General features: G+C 40.0%; 2 long non-coding RNA genes across 4 annotated transcripts; one reads left to right on the top strand and one right to left on the bottom strand.

Moving 5' to 3' along the window:
- Positions 1-1,440: 1,440 nt before the first annotated feature.
- Positions 1,441-5,565, bottom strand: LOC113463843 (uncharacterized). 3 transcript variants are annotated; one of them, XR_003388672.1, is made up of 4 exons: positions 4,788-5,565; positions 2,946-3,040; positions 2,575-2,868; positions 1,441-1,943 (listed from the first exon to the last, which is right to left on the bottom strand). It is a non-coding gene; the product is annotated as an uncharacterized LOC113463843 (long non-coding RNA). The 3 variants fall into 3 exon arrangements; XR_003388673.1 differs by lacking the exon at positions 4,788-5,565 and adding an exon at positions 3,768-3,854; XR_003388674.1 differs by lacking the exon at positions 2,946-3,040.
- On the top strand, positions 4,259-4,484 carry LOC113463844 (uncharacterized). Its single transcript, XR_003388675.1, has 2 exons — positions 4,259-4,340; positions 4,413-4,484. It is a non-coding gene; the product is annotated as an uncharacterized LOC113463844 (long non-coding RNA).
- Positions 5,566-5,729: the final 164 nt, after the last annotated feature.

Raw genomic sequence — 5,729 nt, 5'->3', positions numbered from 1 at the left:
ATTTATATTAGCGATTCAGTCGCAGTAACAAATTTAAACTGTGCAAAATAACGACTGTGGAACCGTAAACCTTGATGAAAATTATACAGAAGAGTATAATTTTGTTACGACTATTTGGTCGTTTTTACTACTCTTTACATAGTGTAAGTTGACAATGAGAAGAACGGAGACAGAAATAGTTAACGGGATGATGGTACCAAACAACGAAGGAAGCTCGAGGGTAGAGAGTTGGGTTTAATGCGGTAGCAAGCAGAGGAACGAGGCGAACGACGGTAGGGAGGAAATGGAGACGGCCACGGACAAAGGGGTGCGCGTGGGTGGCCCAGTGGTAGTTTCGGAAAAGGGGTTGGCGACTAGCTCGTAGTCGGAATTGAGCCGCGACCGCTTAACTGACGTAATCAAGTGTTTCGCAGTGACGCTCAAATCGTTCCCAATCGTGTATTCAAGTAATAGCGATAACGTTTCACTCCTATATACGTTAATGATAAGACAAATTGAGAAAAATGGATAAAGAAGAAATCATATAATGTTTAAGATATTTTTTCTCTTATTTTCGTTACTTTCTCATGTAAAGACTTTCAATAAAATTATTGGATCGCAACTTGACATTCCGGATTTTATATTTTGAGAAATTGACTTCACTTATTGCAGTTGAATCAAGTGAACATAAAAGGGAAAAAGCGATTGAGATTTAAAGAGCACAAGTCCTTTTAATTAAAATACATCAAGTGAATGAAAAGGGTATTTTTTTTCGTTTTCGAGATGATTGAATGTGACATCGACCAGTTATGGTGCCATCCGGTTGCTCGCGATTTTTAAACGGCTCGAATTGATTCATTGAGAGGATGAATCGATGAGATTTCGAGAAAATAAAGCAGATACGCTAAATTCATAAACGGTAGGCGTGTATCACTTGGTATTTGTGGATCGATGCTGGCCGCACATACCTACCTACGTTGTGCTTATAAAATTGTTTCATCGAGGCTGAATAGGACAATTAACGTCGTGATGGTAATTCAATTGAAAAACATGAGTGTACAATTAAAAAACCTGGATCTATCGATAACCCAATGTGGATGAATCGGAAGCGCAATTTCGAAAACAAAGCGCAAGTTTCGGGATATTTCATACACAATACAAGAGAATTCTCTGTTATTTTTATATTTTAGGCTACCTTTTCTCTACTACCTGTACTTACGAATATTATTGGTATCTAAATGAAGTGTATTATTTTTGGTAAACGTTGCTCTCAAACTGAATTCGCTATAAAATAGCTTTCAAATTAATCTACACCAATTTTTGAACGTAAAAGAAAATAATTTTTATTCAACCAGTTCAGATAAATTCAAATAAATTTATTTATTTTTAATTTGTGGAACAATCAGAATTTTTTACTAATACAAATAACACATGAAAGAGTAAAATTACATATTTGCACTTTATATATCCCAAAAATTATTCATAAAAAATATCGGTGTCGTTATTTTCTTATTACAAATTGATCTATAAAGTTGAGCACTCCGATAATAAAAAATATTAAAAGGAATGTCTTCACAAATCGACGACACGTAATAAACTAGAGTGTTGTTTACAGCGCAAATTGCAATATCAAATACAGGTAAGTTGAGTTTAGACTCCGATAAGGAGGATGACTCATGTTGCTGTTTCGCGAACGCGACATTAGACCTATACTGTTCCGAGTAACACAACCGCTGACTGTTGAGAATTTCGATCGAATTCAATCTCATTCTTAGCGACCGCACGTACCGTACTGCGTAGAGGAGGGGGGAGGGGGAGATAGTAACAGGGTTAGACTTACAATTAGCTGCATATTTGGTGAGACGGGTTAAAGTTGCGCTACAACGCGGCCAGGGTATAAAACAACTCTTGGTAATGAGTCGCCGCATGCGGTTTGTCTGCGATTCAAAAGCCCTCCGCGTAGGCTATATTAAACAAAGAAACATAGTAATTAATGGCATTTCATTAGGCGATAATTATCTGTATTTTCGCGACACACTAATTGCATATGCGAACGATAACAATAGCGACAATACAATGAAAACGAGCGTAATATCGTTTCCAATTACGCGGGCAAAAATCAGTTCAGCGATAGATATCGCAAAGAACCCATTAAAATGATTCGCGTCGTTGTGTTTGCAATTCGAAACGCTGAACCGTTGTTTCGCCTGGGTTCAATTTTAATTTCGTCGAAATTCATCGAGATACATCATCTGCATTGATTTTGCAACATGCCAATTACGAGTGTTGTAGGAAAATCATATCGAAATTCAAAAATGCTATTAAATGAATTAGCTGGCTGTCACAGGACAATTTTTGAACAATGTATCTAAATAGATAATGCGGTTTTCCTAACAATGTCAGGCGAGGATGAACATATCTCTTCTAACATAGTCTGACACCATGTCGTCGGATAATTGTTCACACGCGCTCCAGTGACTCCACGCGTCTGTGCACACGCGTGGGCGTCGATGTTCCTTCTGAATACATTCACATGGAACGCGGCACGCACATAGCGTCCGCATCCGTACACGTACACATGTATGCATTATCTACCATAATAGCGGTCCACGTGGCGTGGCAGACAGCCTGTCCGCGGACGCACGTGTTCCTCGGCTCGTTGTCGGCGATGGTAGACACGCGTACACCTTGTAAACCCGATCGGCGTCGACCCAACAGAAACAATTAAGCTTAATTAATAACTGCTAATCCGCGCGGCCTTCGACCCAGGGCCTCGACATCGTACGTAACGTAACGGATCCGCAGTTCCCTCGTTCCTCTGTGTACGTGTGCGAGTACATGCATGTACGACCACCAGCAACATCGCGTGAACACTGTAAACTGTGAACACTTATACAAAGCCGTGGGTAAGTATTGTACAGTTGATCGACGAGGCTGTTTCACGTGCAATCTCGTTAATTATGTACCTTGTCGATTCGCGGCATGTACATACACGGCGATGTCTCAGAAAATGCAACCTGATGCTATGCGATGTTATTTGACACGGTGATCCACTACACAACTGGAAGTATCAAGTATCAAAAGTCAGTCAAAATTTACATTTTAATTCGTTATTCCATAATTCATCTAATTTCATGAAGGCCAAGTGCATTGGTGTCTTTAGTGATTTTTACTTTCATTTAATTATGTTCTTTTTACTTGTTTGAAACTGAAAGTGCAGTAGCACGTGATTATATACATTAGGAATAATTTATAATATTAGTAGATTACTAATTTATTCTCATATTTGATTTGTACATGTATAAATATATTTACAATTGACAACATTTTCTGTGAGTAAGCCGGGATTGAGTTTTTGACGTATATTTGATTTCCACTATAAATCAACCAACCAATTTGAAATAATAGATAAAACAAACGTTTATGATGGATGATGCTTCTGGTCATGTAATAACCTGATGCATGAATAGAAATTTAGAGCTTGAAGCACGAAGCCTCTGTTGAAAATTAGTATTCTTAAGGAGATTCAATTAGATGTATGTAATCATCCCTACTTCATACGTCATTTGAATTTTGTAAACGTGTTCACGTTCCAATAGAATTATAAAGTAAAATTGACTTGGATAATAATGAACCTAATAACGAACCGCTTTGATATCCAATACTTGAAGTAAAATTACCGCATTACTAGTGGGTAAAGGCTAAATTGTAAAATTATTCTGAAAAAAGGGCAATGTACTCGGATGGATGCAATAATTTTGGCCGGCAATGTATCGACACATACTTACATGTATGCAGGCAGATGTACATATAGATATATTACTACTACTACTACTACGGAAACACGCGCGGTGTTTCACGTAACGCGCCAGGTTACATTGAAGTTCTTCGCTTCTCAACTTTCGCGATAATGATATTCGTGGCGCGCAAATTATGCAACGATGCTTCAGCAGAAGATTGTAGCGTCAGTAAAACCGCGATGCGACTCGGTGATGTAGTGCTCAACCGACTGATTAAAAAAAAGAAAAGAAAAAATAAATGAAAGTAACGAGAGAGGAAAAGAATAAGAACTAAACATCGCCGTTGGGTAACAACCCCTACCTCGACGGCGGAAGAAGTTTATACTGTTTTAATGGCTCGAATTATCGTGACTGCTCGGCGGCTAGCAGCGGTTTCGCTTTAGCGGAAAATAAGAACTCCGCTCCGGAAATTGCCGAACGTTTTAATTATTTCGCCACCGCGCTTTAATCATTGCTACGACGACGTAATGTGTCATCGTAGAAAAAAGTGTAGTTTTTATGAACTTAGTTATCTGCCAGGTTGCATTCGAAATATCTCCGAGGATGTAATCACGCTTTTTGGTAAATGAGACAATTCCTATGAATGTGCTTTCTGTTTACTCGCAGAGAAATAAATGTTTGTTTTTCCCGTAGGAGATAAGAAGAAATAACTGATCATTCTTGTGTGCCTTTTTGATAAAAGTTTCAAATTTACTTACTGTATCATTTTGTCTATTCATTTGTTTTATTTAATACTGTAAAAATAAACCCATAAATATTCATGTAATTCATGTAACAAAATATACTTTTTATGAGTCTAATCACTACTCAAATATATTCTCGAACACGAAAACATGCAACATGCGCTGCTGGGATCATGTATAAACACACACGTGGAGATGTGCGCGCGCCCGTATGATGTTCTCTTCCTCCTACGCGCACAATCAACCCCTATCGAGCCCATCGGTCACGGGTATTGAAATAAACAAACAAGCATCGGGAGCAATATCCCGCTCGGTCAATATTTACCTGACGGTTAGTCGACTCGAGTTCCCCGCCAGCGTCGTCGCGACGCCACCTCCGCCTTCAACCTCCTCTCTTGACTCCCTACACCCGGTCGGCTTCTCATCGCTCGCAGCCGTCGCTGTCGCCGTCTCTACCACGCCACATAGCCGTCACCTTCCGTTCTCGACGACGACACAGTCTCTATTCGCCTCTATTTCCTTCGCCACCCACCCTCCTTCGTCACCGCCGCCTCTTTGCTTAACCGTTATCCGGGAACGTCGTCGAGGTTTCTTGGTCGTAGCTCGAAGTCGCCCGGAGGGGCTTCAGGCGGTGCAGGAGGCGCGGAAGCAGCAGGGGAGAGCGAAAAGTAAACGACAGTGTAAACGCGGCGTTTACATTTACGTGTTTGCCAAGCAACTCAAATATTTCGTGCTCTGGCCAGGCAGGCAGGCAGGCAGACCGGAGTGTCCGCGTCGCTCCTCTCTGTGGCGCGGTGTGGTGGTGTGCAAGCACGTAAACCGCACGTGTGTGCTTTGCGTCATCGCGTCACTGCGATCCGGGACCTCTTCTGTGTGAATTCCATCGGTGCGATGTGTGAACACGTTCCCGTTTGCACACGTACAGGGTTGCCCTGCAATAAAATTGACCTATGCAGCTTGTTGGAAAATTATCTTGAAGAAAACAATATTGTATGAACAGTAATAAATGGTCAAATTCAATTTTTCTATTCAGATGTGAATTGTAACAATATCTCTACGTTTTTATGGAGGACACCGAAACAAACAGCCGGAAATCGCTCTTTGGAGTGTACAGACATGTTAATATCATGATAAGTCGAATCGACTAATAACAATTTGATATTTAACTTAGAATACATTAATGGAGACAATTAAAAAATTTACATTCTGCTTTAAATCAATAATATTAAACAATTTTTTTTTTCATAAAATACGTACATTCATTGAC

Source organism: Ceratina calcarata, unplaced genomic scaffold (assembly GCF_001652005.2).
Source record: "Ceratina calcarata isolate Rehan_Ccalc_2016 unplaced genomic scaffold, ASM165200v1 scaffold171, whole genome shotgun sequence".
NCBI classification, from domain to species: Eukaryota; Metazoa; Arthropoda; class Insecta; order Hymenoptera; family Apidae; genus Ceratina; species Ceratina calcarata.
This window is presented reverse-complemented; position numbering and strand designations above follow the sequence as displayed.